Source organism: Phascolarctos cinereus, unplaced genomic scaffold (assembly GCF_003287225.1).
Source record: "Phascolarctos cinereus isolate Bilbo 61053 unplaced genomic scaffold, phaCin_HiC Scaffold_5;HRSCAF=322, whole genome shotgun sequence".
NCBI lineage: Eukaryota > Metazoa > Chordata > Mammalia > Diprotodontia > Phascolarctidae > Phascolarctos > Phascolarctos cinereus.
Window position 1 is genome coordinate 262678176 of NW_027555958.1, and position 20736 is coordinate 262698911.

At 38.7% G+C, this 20736-nt stretch overlaps 1 pseudogene; it reads right to left on the reverse strand.

Annotated features, from left to right (window-relative positions):
- LOC110193920 (dicarboxylate carrier SLC25A8-like) overlaps positions 1 to 20527 on the reverse strand; it is a 98050-nt pseudogene extending 77523 nt beyond the window's left edge.
- Positions 20528 to 20736: the final 209 nt, after the last annotated feature.

Consider the following 20736-nt stretch of genomic DNA (forward strand, 5'->3'; position numbering starts at 1 on the left):
GGAAGAAGGAAGGAAGGAAGAAGGAAGGAAGAGGAAGGAAGGAAGGAAGGAAAAGGAAGGAAGAAGAAGAAGGAAGGAAGAAGAAGAAGAAAGAAAGAAAGAAAGAAAGAAAGAAAGAAAGAAAGACAGAAAGAAAGAAAGAAAGAAAGGAAGGAAGGAAGGAAGAAAGAAAGAAATGAAGAAAGAAAGAAAGGAAGGAAGGAAGAAAGGAAGAAAGAAAAAGAAAGAAAGAGGTCTCCTAATCTCTAGTCCTTTAAAGTGTGTGAGTCAGAGAGGCAGACAATATGTGTTTGTTTCTCTAACTCAGTTATTTCAGAGTGTAGTGCCTTCACACAGTGACACACTCGGCATTTCCTTCTAGTGCAATTTTTAAGGCATGAAAGTTTTATAAGCAACTTTGGATTTCATTCTGATTTCATTTTACTTTTTATTGCTTAGGGAATAGCAACAATTTCCACGCGCAGAATGCATTGGTGAGGAAACATAAAGTGATTCTTCTATCTCATCCCTAATTCATGGCACATGAGCTAAGTCTTTAAGGAAACTGGAGATTTTGAGAAACAGAAATGAAGGAGAATGACATTCCAGGAATGGAGGCCATGGGAAAAGGCACAAAGACAGAAAATGGACTACCACATATGAAGAACTGTAAGATGCATTTTTGACTAGGTTAATCTGGTTTGACGGGATCATGGCATATATGAAGGGAAGCAATGTATGATAAGGCTAGGGAACATAGACTGGGGCTAGTCTTTGAAAGTCTTTAAGCGTCAAAGAGAATTACAGGGAGTCATTGAAATCAACTGAGTAGGGGAGTCGTGTGGCTGGATCCAGGTTTTAGGAAAACCACTTTACCAGCTATATGGAGGATGGATTGTATAAGAGTGGGACTTGAGGCAGGAAGACCAATTAGTAACTTATTGAATAGTTCAGGTTAGAGGTGATAAAGTCCTAAACTATTGTGTTGTGATAGAGAGAAGGGGACTTGGGTGACAGATTGAAGTAGAAACAACAAGATTTGGAAAATGATTGGTTGAATGAATGAGGACACAAGGATCATATCAGGGTTAAAGACTCAAATGATTGGAAGGGTGGTGCTATCTTTAATAAAAAATAAGAAAGTTCAAAAGAAAGGTAGGCTTGTGAAGAAAGAAAATGTATTCTGTTTTGGACATGTTTGAAGTGCTTATGAAATTTAAGATATCTAATAGGTAGTTGGTGAGGTTGTACTGGAGCACAAGAGAAAGACTAGGGCTAATTGTATAGTCCTAGGAGTAATCTACATAGAGAAAATAATTAAGTCCCTGAGAATTGATGAAGTCAGTCAGTGAGAGGTTGTAGAGAAGGGAGAGAAAAGGACTTAGGTTACATTAATGGATGATTGCTGAATGAATGAAAGAGTGAATGAATAAATAATAATCCTAATAGCTAATATTTACATAGTGCTTTAAGGTTTATGTTATCTCATTCGGTTTCCCACAATAACTCTACAATGTAGGTACCATTATTATCCTTATTTTACAGATTAGGACACTGAGGCAAAGAGAGGTTAAGTGACTTGCCAGGGTCACACATCTAAGAAGTATCTGAGGCAGGATTGAAACTCAGGTCTTTCAGGCCTCAAATCTAGCACTCTTTCCACTATGCCATCTAGCTACTGAATGAATGAATAAATTAATTTTGTTCAGTTGTTCAGTCATGTCTAACTTTTTGTGACCCCGTAGACCACAGCATGCCAATGCTAACCATTTTCTTGACAAAGATACTGGAGTCATTTGCCATTTTCTTCTCCAAAGGATTAAAGTAAATTGAGGTTATATAACTTGGCCAGGGTCACACAGCTAGTTAGTGTCTGAAGTCGGATTTAAACTAAGGTCTTCCTGAGCTCTCTATCTAATCCCAGCTCTCTATCCACTGAGCTGCCCAAATGAATAAGTAAATGATTAAATAAACAGAATCAAATAAACCAACCAGGTGTCAGTTATAGCTATGACTTTAAAAGGAAGTCATGTGTGACAGGCTAGGCTATAACCACAATAGGACATTTAGGTGTGCTGGTGTTACAAAGACATCAGATAAAGCCACAATCTGACTGTTCAGCAGAATCTGATGTTGGTCTGGTGTCTCCATAGGAACAGCATACACTTTTCATCCTTAGAATTCTCTCCAGGATTTCCTTATGCTGGGTCACCAGACACATTCTACAGCTTCCATTATTCCTGCATCTCTTGTCTGAGTGGATAATTACCAATTAAAGCATCACTGGCTACTCTGATCCTGATTGACAGTTCTACCAGCCAGTAGCTTTTGTGAAAGAATGGTACTCTCCCCCTCTGCTCCCACATTTTTATAAGTTCCGAAATTATTTCCAAGACCCCTCTAATGCAAAATTCTAGTCTATAACTATGGCTACAAATGACAGCTAGCAGAGTATATACATACATATATGCACATGCACACACTTAAACATATATACATATATATACACAAACACACTATATATACATATAGATGCAGCCCATATGTGTATATATGTGTGTGTATGCTACCTGTGCTATGGGCCAGCTGATCAGCTTATAACCACATGTGTTAACAAACATCTCAGTTTCCTGAGCATGATGCAAGGTAAAGAACACTGGATTTTTGATCAGAAGACCTGAATTTATATTCCAGCTCTACCACTTAGCAGCTTCATGATGGTAGAGAAGTTATTCAACCTCTCAGCCTCAGTTTCCTTCAACTATCAAATGGGAATAATAACTCTATCGCTTCCTATTTCAAAGGCTTTTTTCTTTTGGTAAGCATCTTGTAAACCATAAAGTACCTTATAAATATAAGCTGTTATTGTTACTTAATGATGACTGCTTGACTTTCATTCCTTAGAGCAATGCTCACCAAACCTTTTTGATTGTTCACTCCATCAGTAAAACAAAAAATGAGCATGCACCCCCTAACATGTGTATGCATACTAATTTGTATATTATATACATTCATGAATGTACTAAAAATTGTGGATACTGTAAAACTCACATAAAATAGACATTTTAACAGGAGATAAAGATGAAATAATATTTGATCCTAGAGCTACTAGGGAATTACAAGAGTTTATTGTGACAGTGTCAGACCTGCTCTTTTAAAAAATCACTTTGGCTCTTCTGTGGAAGAAGAATTTGAGGGGTGTGAGTCATGAGGCAAATAAACCAATTAAGAGGCTATCAACATGTGGCAAGGGAGAGGTGATGAGGACCTGAATTTAAAAGGTAGCTGTGGAAAGGGATAAGTTGTGAGATAAGTTGTGGTGGTAGATATAATAAGATCTGTAACTCATTGGATAAGTGGTATTTGGGAGAATTAGAAATCAAAGATGGCATCAAGATTGTAAACCTCGGTGATTAGAAAGATAGTACTGCCTTGATAATAGGGAAAATTTGGAAGATGGATGGGTTTGGGGTATAGATGATGTTATAAAATCTATAATATAGATCATAACCCAACCAAGCCCTCTCATCCTCTAGGACTGGCTCTGTCCCACCAAAAACAAAAAAGAGATAGATGAGGTTCTTAATCACTGGGCACTATCCCAGAGAGCAGAACCTGCCTCTGAAGGACCCTGCTACATCTATCTACAAAGATATCTGAGGTTGGGAAAGGGGGAAAACTAAGTTAGTGAATTTTCCCAATGATACCTATGCAGCTGCCACAGGGAGTATCTGAGTAATGGTAAGGTCATAAATGCCCTCTCTTGAACAGTAATTTTCATAGCAACCCTATGAATTAAGTACTGTTATTATCCCTTTTTTACATTTTAGGAAACTAAGCTAATTGCCCAGGATCACGTAGCTACTGAAGTGTCTAAGGCTGGATTTATACTCAGGTCTTCCTGACTAGTGCTTTATCCACTTCAGGTGGAGTAAGGAAGTTTGGGGAGATAAGGCTTGTCAGAGACAAACCCCACCATTGGCTATTGAAGGTAGAGTGGATTGTGACCCATCTTCCCACCCTCTGATCAAGACATGTTGATCATATGCCCTCTGGGGTAAGAACATGGTCCCTTGGAAGTCACAACCTCCACTTTGGAAACCACTGCCCTAAAGGACTGACTTTAAAGGATTGATTCATCAGTCCTCGTCTGTGTTCTCTTTCCCAAGAAGAATTTGGTCATGACTATCTGATCACTTTATTGGAGAACAGTGTGGTCATTTGATCACACTGTACCCTTCACCTTCTACCATCCCATTAATCCTGTTCAACCCTCACTACACCACATTATGCTGAGAGCAACCTCATTGATCTTCTCTTCTGAGTATTGGCTGCATTAGGCCTTAGGTCTGACAAATGCCTGGAACCATAGTTCCAAAGAAATCTCTCTGCCTTTTCATGTATCTCCTTGCCCTAACAGGGATAGGGTAAGAGGCAGAGGTAAAATGCTTGCTTTAAAAGTCCCTGAATCAAGTCAGAGGAGGGGCCAGTTGAACTCCTCTTTCCCAAAGGAATTCCAGAAGAGTGCATGGCAATGAGATGTGTTTTTAATAACCAATGTGGAGAGTCTTCCAGATGTGGTTTTGAGATCTACCAGTATAATCTTGTTCTTTTTTTTTTTTTAGCCATGCCTGTGATTTCATTGACAGTGAGAATTCTTGATGAGGTATGTCCTCTGTCTATGCAAATTGATACCTTCTCAGCAATTTATAGAGAGGTGCCTCACCCAGGATCACACAGTCAGTTGTCAGTGACAGGATTTGAACCCAAGTCTTCCTAACTCTAAGAGTTCCCTTTCCCCTGAATCACAGCAAGTTGTTTAACCTCTCTGGTCCCTCAGTTTCCTCTTTGGCTAAATTAATGAATTAGCTTAGATAATCCCTAAGGGCTATTCCTGTTTTAAGATTCTAAGCACCCAATTTAGTCCCCAGATGGTTTTGTAGTTTTGTGATCCTCGGATTCATACTCTCATTTTTAAGGGGAAAAAATAGTGTATACATCTAATGAAGCTATATCTTCTTCCATGCACCTGGGCAAGGGAATATCTCTCATATTTGTGATGATCATAGAAAAGTCCAGAGACCTTCAAACAAACAAAAGACAATGTCATATCCACTCCCACTCGAGATCCTTTAAGATTTCTACCAACCTTTAAATTTCCTACCCAAAACACAATGTTCTCCTGGCATGTTTTTAATTTTTTAAACACTCACCAGGAAAACAGACAAGAGAGCAGTTTGGAAGATTGTACTAATACAGTCTGTTCTTCACACTCTGCTGTGTGATCTCTGGAGGGAGTCTTGAGCTCAAGGAGACAGATTTTTAATTTACCCTTTAAAAGTGGCATTTGGCAGAGGCAGAAAAAAGTCAAGGTTCAGAGTCGTAGAAAAGAGACAAGGCTCAAAACCACCTGAGGATGGGGAGCAGGCTGTGTGAAAAGGACAACAGGCCTTGGATCACCCAATCACCTTTGGGATTGATACCATATTCTTGTTTGGCTTTCTGATCCTCTTCCTATAACTCAGGCATGACATATAGCATGTTGAGTCTTTTAAAGTTAAAATGAATGAAAATTCATTTTGTTTTGATAATTTAACAGCAAATGATTAGTAAACATTTCTTAAGCATCTACTTTGTGTATAGAAATCACTATGTTGGGCACTGAAGGATATGGAGGTGCATAAGATATGGCCCCAACCCTTAAGTGGCTTAATGTCTAATTAGAGACAAATTTTATGTATAAAAAGGTAACTAGCAGTGAAAACCTGGATATAATAAGGACCAAATGAGTAATATCAATACTGACTGCTCTAAGAGCTCAGAAAGGAGAGAACATTGTAGAAATGGGATCAGACTCCAAAGGATGAGTAAGATTTAGATAAGTACAGATAGTGCAAAGCATTTCACGTCATTGCTGGGGAGTGGACAATGTGAGCAAATGCTAGGTGGCTGGAGCATGTATGGCATGTTTAAAGAGCAAGGAGCAATCTAGGGTTTGTGTCTAGGAGTACTAGGAAAACAGATAGTCTGGGCCTGGGCTATGGAAAGCCTTGAAAGCCAAAATAAGAAGTTTGGCATTTATCCTATAGGTGATAGGAAGCTACTGAAGATTTTTAAATACTAAAAAATATTTATCGAACACTCAACCAGGGGAAAGGAAATACTGTGTCCAAGAAGATAATCTAGAGGTTGTAATGGAAAAAGGAAGGAATACATTCTCCTATGAGAGAAATTCCAAAAGAAGAAATTACAAGGCTCGATAACTGATCAAATGTGAGGGAAAGTCCGAGAAGGCATTCCTTGAGCTTAATTGGTGATGTTATTGAGTGCCAAAGAACTCTAGTTGAGAATATCTGTCACAAACTGTCCAAAATCCTGAGAGATTTACCTCATACAGTACCAGCTGGTACTAAGCATTACCTCAATTAAGGAGGAAGGAGAGTTGATGTTTAGGAGAGATAGACTGGAGTAGCTGCCAATATCCTTAATGAGTTCAGCAGTCTCTCTCCCACTCTGAGCCTGCCTGAAGTTAGCATATAATATTAGAGATAATCCAAGTGTTTGTCCTATTATTTCTAAATTACATAATAGATACTATAACAGTTCTCTAGCTATTATATAATTTAGAAATATAGAGATATATTATTAAATCATATTATATTAACATATTATTTGCATTATATTATATAGAATAAGTATTTAAATATATTAAATATGTTATCTATATTTCTAAATTATATAACAACTAGATAGCTAATTGAGTTGACATGGAAAAGAGCAAAAGAGCCAAGTAAACCTCTTTGTAGCAAATTAACACAGTTATGGGGAGTCTAGGTATCTGGATGGCTTTGTGGTGTGCTTGTGTTTCCCTGTGTTATCCATATGCCTGTCAAAGTTTGGGGTGTCAGGCTGTGTGGCAAACTGATTGAAGTTTGTGGCTCAGAATCCATTAAAAGTTTTAGGTAAAGATAATTCTGTCACAAGGTGTTAAATTCTGTTTGTTTCTGTATCTCCAGGATCTGGCATTATGTCTAGCATATAGTGTCTGGTACCTAATAAAAGCTTATTGTTTGATGGTGAGTAATAGCTAAATCATTACCAAACACTAAAGCTAAAAGAAACCCTTTTAGGCCAACCCCCACATTTTACAGGTAAAGAAACCCATTAAGATAAAGTGATTCTCATAAAAGAGACAGACTTTGCCTCTACCCTAAATCCAATGTTCTTTCCACTATACTACAAACTATTGCCTATTTAGCAAGTATATGAATGGCAGAGGTAACATTAATGTAACACTTACCTATCCATTTCCCAGCTCAAAACATCACTTCAAATCTCCCACCATTTCTTCCTGGAAATGAGGCCTAGGCAATAAGGAAGGAACTACGAATATGAGCCTGCCCACTTGGCAACAGTTCTTGGCAAATAAAGACAGAAACACCCCTCAGTCAGGACTATATTGTGGCAATTAAACAGGACTGGTTCTATAAACAGTCAGAACAGGGAGCCACCTGCATGACATGATTTCAGAGCTGTGGGGGGGCAGGGGGGAGGGAGGGAGAAAAAGGAAGGGAATAAGCCTTTATTAAGGGCCAACTACCTTCCAGGTACTGTGTTATGCACTTTACAAATACTATCTCATTTGATCCTCACAATGACCCTGTGAGCTAGGTGTCATTATTATTCCCAATTTGCAGTTGAGAAAACTGAGGCAGACAGAGGTGAAGTGATTTGCTAATGGTCACACAGCTAGTAAGTGACCTCAGGTATTCCCTGACTACAGGTTTAGTGTTCTATCCACCGCACCAACCATCTGCCTCTATATTAGGTATCAGGGATTCCATAAAGATCATTATTTCCCCCTGGAAAGTCATGTCCCTTGTCTGCTGACTGATTATGAAGTTCCTTTTATAAAAGATCAAGTCTTTCATTCCCTAATCCCTTTCAAGAAGGAATACATTGACTTAAATTCACTGTAAGTTATGAGCACCTGAGGGCAAGCTATAATAAGGAAGCAGAAGAGTGTTATACATATGAAATATCCAAATAATGCAATTTTAGTTTTCATAATGAATCCCCAAACTTTCAAAGGTTTTCTCCACAATTTTCTTTTAAAATGACTTCTTTGTTGCAAGTTGTTACAATGAACTAGAATTATGGATTCTATATTAAGAAAACATGGTTGTGTTCATATGGTTTAAATGAGAAAAAGAATTTTGTCAAAGATAAATCCATACAAAGGCTTTCTCATTTCTGCTGATTCAGCACCGTGATGGCAGGTTTCTTTCCTGCCTCAGGTTGAATAAATGAATACACCCAAAGGCTTTGAGAGGGAGAGGGGGGGGAAACCTTTCTAACCTCAATATTCAGCAAACATTTATTAAGCAAGTACTCTGACAGGCACTGAGACAGATATTAAGAAAAATAAGATATAGTCCCTTCCCTCAATAGATGTAGAATATATAAGAAATGTAGAGCAGTTTGTGCAATGAGCTAGAGTTGGAAGGGCCCCTTGATACTATCCAGTTCAGCCCCCTCATTTTATTACTTTAATTTTAATCTTAGTTTTTATTTATGTCTTTTGTTTTAAAATCACATTCATCTCTGAATATATCCCTTTCACTTCTTCTACTTGCCATTCTAGCCTTTGTAATGAAGATAAAAAACAAAGGAAAAGAAAAGGCAGTTTCAGTAAAACTAACTAACACATTAACCATGTCTAATAGCTCACACAATGCTTCATAGCCATATTCCCCCACCTTGGCAATAAAGAGAGGGATGTGAGGTTTTTTTTTTCAGCTGTCCTCTGGCAGTCCCCTCATTTTAGAGATTACAAAGCTGAGGCCCAGAGAGGTGAGACTAAGTTGTATTTGAAGGGTAACTTGGAATTCAGATTTTCCTTGAGTAGGTAAGGGGTGCTAGAAAAATGATGAGGATGTGTTAGGAAAATCTACAAGTATAATCTGTGACAGTTATTCACGGATTGTGGATTAAAAACTGAAAGAGATTCCAGTCATTGCCATATATTCATTAATAGGAGGTCAAAATGGTAGAGACAGACCTAATTACAGCACTTTCTTCATTCGGGTTCAGGCTCAATATTGGTATGAAATGAAGGACTTGTAAGCCCTTGGACAGTTAACAAAAATTTTACTTTGCCTTGACACAGCAAGGACATTCAAGAAGAATAGAGTAGCACTTAGGTATTCCATACTTAAATGCATCTGTTCAGCATGGCAAGGGATGGAGATTTGTATGGTCTCTCCAAATCTAATGTAGATGGCCATTTTTTATGTTCTTAGGTAACCAGGATGTTGCATGGAAGGAAGCAGGGGCAAATCAAGTCAGGGGTCACATTTTTGCTTTTAGGGAAAATAAATTTTTATTTTAGGAAAATGGAGGAACCCTAATCCCATCTAATAACATCCCTCTGATGGCACAGTTCTAAGGATCTTCTGGGATTTTCCACCATTTACATGCTTACAAGGGCTTTTATTGAACAATTCTCTTGTTATTAGTAGTACTAAAAGGAAAAGAAAAAGAAAAAGAAGAGGAATAACAGTCCCTCAACCCAAAGTCATCAAAAGGAAAAAGAAAGAAAAAATGTGGAGGAAGACAAAAGCCAGAATTGGGTATTTTCTCCCCACTTTGAAACATCCAAGCCTCAAATCTCAATAATCTCACCCATGTGGTAGGTGATGCCAAATTTTTGTGGTTCACAGTGGGTCTCCTAATGCAAGGTGATGATGATGCTGGAGCAGCATGAGAAGTATAAGGAATATACAACAGATGATGACACCAAATCAGTCACTGATTCTTCTCTTGTTGTGAGGGTATAATGATAAATTGAAGCAGCACCAGAAAATGAGGGCCATACACCAATGATGACACTTTGGGCATAGTCAACAATTCTCCATCATGTCTTGGGGTCATCTGTAGTAAAATGTCTAAAAGATCATAAAACTCTTACATACCTCAGGATTCTCTCAATGATGCCACCCACTCAATATTCCCTGGCTCACTCACCAAAACCACCCCTTCCCTGAAAGTCACATGCCCCCTTGGAGAACTATGCAGATGGGTTTCACTCTTCTTCAATGGGAGCTAAATAAGGATCCTCCCTCACCCCCATACAATAATTTAAAATTGCCACCAAGTTAGCTAGAGGCTCCTCTTTCTTCCAAGTAAATTTGCATCCACTATAATTATATGGCAACAACTTTATCCCTCTCATAATATTAGAAAGTAAGTCATCTCCCAACAACACCAGTCCTCAGCCTCCCAAGTCCTTTCTGAGAAAGGGTTGTCTGAACTATCCCAGAAAAAGGAAGTCTATCTACTGAGAGGAACCTGAGCAATGTCTCCAAGGTATATGGGAACCTCTGAGGGGAGCAAGGACTATGAGACCAAGGCAACTCCATACTGAGGAAAGAGTAAGGAAGGACTAGATACAGTCAACAAGAACTATATCCAAAAAACAATTCATTCTTATCAGGAAAGTCTTCTTGAAGATTGGATCTAAGAAATAATTGTATTAGAGAGCCCTTCTCATTTTTAGGGTTGTTGTTTGTCCATCGTTCTCCAAGAGGACCATGACATCAAAAAGGTGATGCCATGACTTACAAATGAATTGGATTTAAGTGAGGGAGGGCTGTGCAAAGTGACCAGCCTCATTTTCTCCTCTGGAGCCATCTGGAGCCAATGACAAGATATAGATCAGGATGATTGGAGATGGCCTCTGTGCAGTGAAAGACCTTGGCCTTTTTAGCTAAGGTCTTTCTCAGTCAGTTTGACTGAGGCAATGTCCATTCAGTGATTAAGGCTAGGTTAAGAAATGAGGCAAAGAATGACCTCTTTTACCTAGTGAAGAAAAAAATCAATTTGGGAGGGGAAGACCCTCAGGGTTTCTGGCTAAAACAGAAACAATTGCTATTTACATTCACTCTGAGCAATCTGGGCCCAAAGAATAACCAAGATTGGTTTGGGCTGGGACCTTTCTAGGGTAGCACTGATATCACAGACAAGGTTTCTTGGAGGTTGGACACACAATCTAGGAAGTTATGTGCATAGCAATGAAGCTATTGATTAGCAGGGGCAATGAAATGGGAGAATGCCATTTTGCCAATGTGGAATAGGTTGGGGGCCATTTGAGTCAGATGGGTGCTCTGACTGTCACAAAGACTCCAGCTAGGCAGGAATAACCACCTTGTCCTTGGTTAGAGGATAATATAGTCCTGTTCTCAGCACAGTAAGAAATTAACACCCCAATGTCCATATTCGCAATGTGTCCACTCTTCAACTTCTGGGTTTTTTTTTCCTAAGGCCCAAACCTAGACATTTAACTTGGAATGCTTCTTGTGGTTGATGACATCCCACAAATAACTAAATACAGTGAGAGCTATCAGCAAAACTCCACCATTGGTCCTGACCCTAAAGGGGAGAGCCTTTGATTATCCAGTCCTGAGTTTTCCAAGCCCTATTGACTGGAATTAATATAGATGAAGATCTTCCCTACCCTTTCCCTCACATGCTAGTCATGCATCATGGAGCTCAGCCCACGAGAAGGATTTGCCAATACTTCCTTTTCCTAAGGTATCCCCTTGTTACTGGATGAGTGGCTGCTGAAGTCCAATTGTTCATGCCACTCATAACAGATGGAATCATTGGTCAACCCAGCAAAATGACATCACTCAGGAGCCAGTTCCTTATGGGTTGAGAAGAAGGGAAGGAGGAATTGTGTCAACAGAAGAGTTAAGAGTTCTAAGAACTATACAGGAGGCTTGAGTCTCTTTCACAGTGACCACCTGTTTCTGAAGGGTACTAACACTGGAGGGACTCAGGCAAATATGATTTTTAATGTGCCCTTTCCATTTGATAATAGGAACCTTCTATGCTTTACTTATCTTATCAGAGGGACCAAGTTGCATCATCCATAATAGGCAACTCTGGACAAAGGTGATTATATAAACTTGTGTCATCAGTTCAGTTTCAGTTAGGGCCCAGAAACAGGCAAGAAACTGTTGTTGTTGGTGGTGGTGGTGTTGCTGTTGTTGTTTTTCAAAAGTGGTATAGTAAATGGATGCTCTGGAGAACTTGGAGCTCCAGAAACCTAAGAGTGGCTTATACTGTCCACCCCTTGATGTCTGCCAAAGGCTCCACTCGGCCTGGTCTTTATGGACCTTCAGAAAAATTAACTTTGTAGGGTCATAAGGGTGCAAGAGGAGAGAATTCTGGATAGCCTTCTTTAGATCTTCTAGTGATATAGCCTGTTCTGGGACCCTCTTGAAAGAGACAGACTTGCAAGTGACTTGATAAGTGAGGGTCAAGATACCCAGGTGGGAAATGTTGGTTTTCCAAAACCTGAAGAGTTCAAAAAGTCGCTGGGCTTCTTTCTTATATCATGAGGAAACAAGTGTCAACTTATTCTGGACTGTGCCTGGAATCCTCCGTATTTTCCCCACCCAGTGTATTCCCCAAAATTTGACTGACTAGGCCGAATCCTTAATTTTTCTTAGGGTACCTCATCTGAGCCACTATCCAATCTAGGGACTCTGCTAGTATGTCCTCATCTGGCCCAGTTAACATTGTCATCAGTGTAGAGCTGCACATTAATGCTCTCAGGAAGGCAAGCCTTTTCACATAACCTTGGGGAAGGGTGATGAAGATACATTGGACTCCTCACCAAGTGAAAACAAACTATACTTCACCAATCTCAATACAGGAATAGAGAAATGAACACTGGCAAATGTTGATAAACCCATATCACTCTCCCTGGGCCTGGGATAACTAGCCTATAATATTGACAGGATCAGGTACAATTATCATGGTGTTTGTGATTTTCAATTCCCCTGTGCCAGGTGCCATCTGCCTTCTTCACTCATAACACAGGAATTTTATAAAGAGATTATGCTAATGCATAATGAAGTATTCTGACTTCTTTCATCTCCTTTTGTCTTCTTTCTTATCAATCCCATGATTCAGAAGCCAGACTCAAAGCTCCCTCAAGAAGAAGGGTGGAAGGAGTCGGGGACCATTGCCTTCTGCACACCTACCAAGACAGCATGTTCTGTGACTCTTCCCTCCTTTTCCATACTGCCTATTCACACTGACAGAAGTATTTGTCCAAGGCACAATTGTTCCAACTTCCTTTCATTCACTGATCACACCACACAAGCATATTTGTGTGGTGAGAAAGAATGATAACTAAAGCCTGAATCTAATTGGTTTACTGTCTGATTATTAATAACAAGTACCCTTGTGGGGCCCATGAGCTGCAGTATTAGGATTACCCACTGTGTTGTCCCTAGAAGTCTGTCCTCTGGGGAATCACCTTGGGTGATTTTTTTTCTACCTGACTTTTCTCAGTCTATTTTTGTTGGTTTCTCATCCATAACATGCTCCCTCATTCTATGTGTAGTCCAAGAATCTATCCTGGGCCCTCTTCTCTTTTCTCTTTCTTGCTAACCTCATCATCTTATATGAATTTAATTATTTCTATGTACATGATTCAGATTTATATCCAGCCCTAATCTGTCTCTTAGGCTTTATTCCTATACCATTAGCCTTCTGTGAAACATTTCAAAGTGAATATCCCTAACATTTTAAAATCAATATGGCCAAAAGAAAATTTAATATCTTTTTCTCCAAACTCACCACTTTTCTGACATTTCTTATTTCTGGAATGTTTTGTTTTTGTTTTATGGTGTCATTAGTTTCCACTTGACCAATTTTAATTTTTAAGAACTCATTTTCTTTAGTGAGGTTTTGTATCTCTTTTACCATTTGGCCAATTCTGATTTTTAAGGTTTTTTTTTTCTTTACTATTTTTTGCCCTTTTTATCTATTAATTCTCTTTTCATACTTTTCTTGCATAGCTCCCATTTTTTCCCAATTTTTTTCCTCTGCTGCTCCTATTATAGGAATTCTTATTAGGCCTGTGTCTAATCTGCATTGTTCTTTGAGGCTTTGCTTTTACATATTTTCAAATACTTTTCTTCTGATTTTGTGTCTTGAGCTTCCCTGCCACATAGTAGTGTTTATGGCTAGATTCTTTTGTTGTTGTTTCCTCATCTTTCCAGCATACTTCTTGACTTTGAACTTCATGTTAGAGTTGGACTCTGTTCACCTCTGGGGGCAGGGGTCTGACCTGAGCTTCTGTCTTTTATGTTCTGCTGCTGTTTTCACAGCTCAGTGGAGGCCTGTAAGATTGTGATGCTTCCAAAATGGTTTGATTAGGGGAGAGGTCTGGACATGGTCCTTCTAGTCTGAGCTCTGTCCCTTATACAGGTAAGGCCCTTGCTCCTTTGTGAATGCAACTACTCCTCTCTACCCTGGAACTGCAACCTCAAATTGGGTAATGGACAACATAGCTGCCAAATGCACCTGATCCTGTAACCAGTGCTAGTACAATGATCCCCTGGAATCTCTTTATAATGATCCCCTTACCATCCTTTAGTGCTAGGCTGCTCCCTACCACTGCTACCTCAGCCACAGCCCATAGTCAGTGCCACTTCCTCTGCTCTGTGCTCCCAGTCAACACCCACTCCAGTGTTCACAGACTTTTCCTTTTGTCTTCTTTAGTTGCCCTGGTCTGCAAAAATTATTCAATCTAACTTTTTGTTGGGTTTCCCACTCAGAATTTGGCTTGATGCACTTTTTAAGGAGAAGTTAGGAGGTCCAGCGTATAGAGCAGTGGCCCTGGAATCAGGAGGACTTGAGTTCAAATCCTGCCTCAGACACTTACTAGCTGTGTGACCCTGGGCAAGCCACTTTACTCTGATTGCCTCCCCTACCCCTCTCCAAAAAAATAAATTCAACTTGATGCACTTTTTAAGTTGTTGGAGAATAAGTGTGTTGGGAAAGGTCGGAAAAAATGCTGGCTTTACTTTACCATCTTGACTCCAACCCTTAAGTCTGAAATTCCCTATCTCTGTTGAGAATACCATCATTCTTCTAGTCACCTAAATTTGAAACCTTGGTATCATCCTCATTTTCTCACTCTCGCTCACCCAATCAATCACCAAGTCTAATTTCTGCCTCCATCTTTCTTGAATCCAACCCTTTTTCTCTACTCATATAGCCACCACTGTAGTTTTGGCCATCATCATACATTGTCTGAACTATTGTATAACCTCCTGTCTGACCTCCCCTTTCAAGTCTTTCTGCTCTACGAGGCATCCAACCCACACTTGCCTTGCACTTCAGTCTCCAGTTTCTGCCCTTGGGTCCTGCTGTCAGAGCCCTCCATAACTAGGACCAACTGAGATCCACCATGATGCCTATTGCTCCCCAACTATTTTTACATCATTTCATCACCCACATTCCTCTCTACTTCCTCCCCTCCTTGCCATCTCTAGATCTTGGAACAATAGTCAAAAGAAGTTACCATTTTTTGAAGGGTCATGTCAATCAAATGCTCTATGGTTCTCCTCACCATCCCAGTGACTTTCCAGACCAAATCATCCTTCCTGGCCATCCCTTCCTTATATGTATTGTCTTCCTTTCTTAGAATGTAAGTTCCTTGAAGGGAAGGACTATATTTGTACCTCCAGCACATAGTGTAGTGCTGCATGACACATAATAAGTGTTCACTAAATGCTTCTTCATTTATTCATTTAGACTGATTTTGTTGTTGTTGTTGTTGTTCAGTCATTTTAGTTGTGTCCAACTCTTCATGACAGCAGTAAGAATTTTCTTGGCAAAAATCCTGGAATGGTTTACCGTTCCTTCTCCAGCTCATTTTACGAATGAAAAACTGAAGCAGAGTTAAGTGACTTGCCCTGGACCACACAGCTAGTGAGAGCCTGAGGTTGGATTTGAAGTCAGGAAGATGAGTCTTCCTGACTCCAGTCCTGCTGCTCTATCCACTGTGCCAGCTAGCTGACCTAATTTTACTAAAGCACAAATTTGAATGTTGTTCCCCTAATTGATAAGCTATAGTGATTCACTGTTCTACACAGAATCAAACACGGACTCCTCTGTTTTGTATTAAAAGTCATTAAAAGCCAATTTACCCTTTTCAGTATTACGGGACTTTATTTTCCTTTATACACTCTACTGACTTTGTATCAATACCCAACTAAAGACTATGGAGAATACCTTCAATAGAATAAGAATAACATAAAGATGGTAATGTTATTACAGGAGAAAAATTCCAAGAAAGGAACTAGCAATAAAACCAGTAACCTCAGATGTCTACTCTCAAATGTATAAAGTAATGTGAAGAGGCAAATTTGATGTCACATATATTACCAAAAGTTGGTAGGATGGGACACATGAATATGGCAATGGAAAAATATACCTTATTCAAAAGAATCAGAATAGATAAAAGGACTAGGTAAGTTTCAATTGTAAATCTAAAAACCAGAGGAGAGAATTATGGTCAAGAGAATTTGGCTGAAGATAGCAGAAGCAGAAATAAAGTGATATTGCTGTCTAGTTATGTGACAGTCTATAGGGAGAGAAAGAAAAATTAGATTAAAAGTTAAGAAAACAGATGACAAGCCTGAAATGGAAACATGATATAGTGATGATAGAAGTTTTCAATTATCCAGACACCACCAGAGCTATATCTCTTCCAAAAGTAGAAAATGTAATCATTTCTTGGCTTGAGACAAGCATGCTATAGTATAGATAATGCTGGACTTGGAGTCAGGAGAGATCAATATTCAAATTTTAACTCTGATATATTATTGTTGTTCAGTTGCTTCAGTCATGCCCAACTCTTCATGACCCCATTTTGGGGTTTTCTTGGAAAAAAAACTGGAGTGGTTTTCCATTTTCTTCTCCAGCTCATTTTCTAGATGAAGAAATTGAGGCAAAACAGTTTAAGTGACTTGCCCAGGGTCACAGAGCTAGTAAGTGTCTGAGACCAGATTTGAACTCACGAAGATGAGTCTTCCTGATTCCAGGACTGCCACTCTATCCACTGTGCCACCTAGCTGCCCCAAACTCTGATATTTACTAGTTGTGCTACCATGAACAAGACACTTAGCTTCTCTGAGAATTGGTTTCCTCTTCTGTAAAGTGGGGATTATAATAGTACTTACCTCATTTGAGGATCAAATGATATAATATATACAAAGTACTACAAAAATCTTTAAGCAATACAAAAATGTCAGCAAATTGTTATTTTTATTACTAGTTTGTTTTTTTTTATTTCATTTTTCAAATGGTTAGAGAACTGATGAGAAGAACTCTTATCTTGGAACAGATTCTTATCAACAAAGAAGAACTAGTTATTGAAGTAGAAATGATGAGAACTTTGGGAGAAGTGTGTACTCCATCTTAAAGTTTATGATAGAGGAGAGGAAAACCAGACATAGTCAAAAAGGCATGCTAAGGAAAGACTGATTTTAAATGGCTCAGAGAAAGGATGAGTAAGAGCCTATTACATAAAGTTCAACAAGAGTAGACCCAGATGGATGGAAAGCTCTTAAGAATGAAATTTTGAAACCACACAGAGAAATAATTCTAATGAGGAGCAAAAGAGGATGCTGACTTAAGGGGATGATGTCAATTCATACATAAATCTTTGACCAATTTTTATTTTTAAAAGATACGCTATTTGTAATGGGCTTTATTTTTCTTGCTTTCTCTTTAGGTGGGAGAGGGGAGGTAGGAGGGAAATAATTTAAAATGGAAAATATAATTTAATTTAAAATTTAAAAAGATTAATTACAAAAATATATTTTTTAAAATATTTATAAAGGACAAGTAACTGAGTATGATAGTACTCAGTATGACATAGTTCTATAAGAATTGTGTCATTACTAAAGCCCAAATTATGTTGAGGCTGGTGTGGATAAGGATAATTCAAAAAATGCTAGTACTGATATATGTAACCTGGCTTTCCTCAATGTCTGGTAAAATTTTACATGCTGAGTACAAGAAGGAAGATATGACTCTCAATTGAAAGAGAAAGTGCAGAGTATAATACTATGTAACTGCTATAAGAACTGGTCAGGTTTCAGAAAATCTTTTGGAGACACGTGAAGAAAGGAACTTTAGGGAGGTGGTAAAAAGAAAAAGAAAGAATGGTAGACTGCAGCCTTTTAAGCTGTGGAAGTGTATGGCAATCCAGCCCCTGATCTACAAAGGTTGTAATTCTACAGACTGGAGAGAGTGGATCTTTTGTAAGAGAGATTATTTTCTCTCTCTTCATTGGAGCTTAGATCTTAATTTGCTCCATACTAAAGGGCTCATTTAATTTTGTATATATTCTAGTATGTTCTTAATTGTAGAGTTTCAATCTCTGCTTTTTGCTTTATTTGGTTAAGTGGCTTTACTCACTACTTGCTATATCTGATGGTCTTTTTGTGTAACCAACATTTGGAGAGGGATAAACTGGTGAACATAAGATAAAGACTACCCTCTCTCTAGGATGATCAGAGAAATGACTTTCCTTTTGAGCTTAGGACTCATGCCCTCAGACCAGAGATATTTGAGAGGTGGCAGATGATTTAATTCTAGGCTAATATTCCTCTTGCTGTATGAAAAAGAACTTGCCCAGCCTCAGGAATGATAAACCTTGCCTGCCTCCCCACAGTTAGTGTGCTGGTAAAGGCATAGCCTTCCTCCTACTCTCTGAAGAGATAGGAGAGATCCCAGACTATCTATCCATGTCATACATGAGCTGCATCTATCAATTTAGAGAACACTTGATGCAATCTAACATTATAAATATGTTGGGGGAAAGATCTTACATCTTAGAGCTGGGAGGGATCATAGAAGCTATGTAGTCCTTTTCCTTTATTGGTGCTGAGAGATTAAATTACTTGGACAGAGTAACACAGCCAGTATGTATCTGAGGTAAGATTTGAACCTAGGTCTTTTCTGACTCTGAGGCCAGCAGTTTATCCATTATAAAACAGATGCTTTGAAGAGGGGTATCAAAGAATGGATATGGCCACTGCTTAAAATATATGTGATAGATAATAGAAAGACAGAGCTTCTTAACTTTTGTTTCCACTTTCTCTGCCAAGTTGAATAATCTCCGCACTTGAAAGGAGAGAAGAAAAAAAGCCAATGAGGAGTTGAAAGTGAAGAAAAGTAGCAGGTGCAAGAGGTAAAGTGATTGTAGCTGTCTCCACAGGCTAAGATGTCAAGAAGTCTAATGAGGTGACAACCTGGTAGCAGAGAAGGCTAATCCTTAATTTTTAACATGATCATTCATAAACCCCTCCCCCAACACCCTCCACTCTCTAGCAAGGTGAAATAACATGATCCAAAAGCTTGTGCTCTGGTATGCACTCTGCAATTTCCTTACTGTTATTGTAGTGCTTGCTAGCGTGCTTTGCCCCTGCTATCACCCCATCATTTGGGGCAATAAGTAAACAAAACTCAGTTCTGCTGTCAACTCACTTTTGTGAAAAAAAGGGAAGAATAGGGAAACAGAAGTGTACTCTGACTGGAGTTGTAATAGCACTAAGCCAGAGAATTAAAGAACGGAAGGAACGTGGACAGGGTGGGGGATGAGCGGGAAGGGTTCCTACAAAAGACCTGAAGGAAAGGAGATTTGTATCCATCTGTGGGAACTTCTGTCTCCAGAAGTCACATGGAGCAGAGACCAATGCCCATGAAAAGTAAATTCCGCAATGTTGGTTAAAGCTGAGATAGCTTTGAGATTCAACCCCTTGGCATCAAAACAGAAGGAGTCAGGAAGTAAACAACGGGGGAATGTGAGGAGAAAAGACTAAAATTGCCAAAAGATCTCAGGATGAAGAAAACAGTTAAGAACCTCAAGAACAAACAGATAAACCAACAGAGAAGATGTTAAAATGGAAGGAAGATGGCCTCCAGGAAATCTAAACATCTCTTAATAAATATTGCAAGACAAAGGGAATTGAAATAAGATCTGATGAGACAGAGAACCCTGAAGATTTCTAAGAAATCAGAGAAACACAAATGATTCCAGAAAGAAATAATAATCCTGAAAGTAAAATTTATGGACTACACGGCAAAAATAATAGTCAGAATAGAAACACTTGAATTTATGGTGGCAACCCTCACCAAAAAACAAACACACACACACACACACACACAAAGATAAATTGATTGGGAATAAAAATATGAGGAAGTTAAGAATAGTCTAGAAGAAGAAAAGCAAAATGTAATGATGTTAAAGGAATATATGGTTTCTATACAAGCAGAATGTCAACTTAAAAAAAAATTACAGATTAAGTAGAGACAACTTATGGTCTCCCAGAAAAAAAAAATACAAGACATTTGTAAGTGGGGGTTCATATTTACCTCCTCCTTCCCTGTTTAAAGATCTCTGAAGATTATCCAGGTGCTAGGATAATTCAGCAAGTTTCATTCTCAAGTGATCTCTGAAGACTACCACGACCTCAGATAAGGCCTGGAGATCATTAACAAAGTAGCTTCCTGGAGGTACCTTTTCAGTGAGGTAAATCATGATTTTCAGTATATCGTCTTCATTGCTTTCCATCACTTCTAGGACAAGTGCAGCCAGGTTGTTAAAGCCTTGGCAATACCCAACAAATTTGTTCCATCCATCATAGGTCAGCAGAACTCTTTTTAACACCATTCTGTCTTGCTCTGCCTCCTGCCCATAATAAGAACTACAGCCTGTTTGGTGAAGATCCCTTTGGTGAAGATAATATCTATCAGACAGTATATCTATAGTTATATATATATATGTATATATATACATATAATATATATATACATACACATATACATATATTATATATACTATATAATTATAAATGCTAATATGGTAAATCAAATACATAA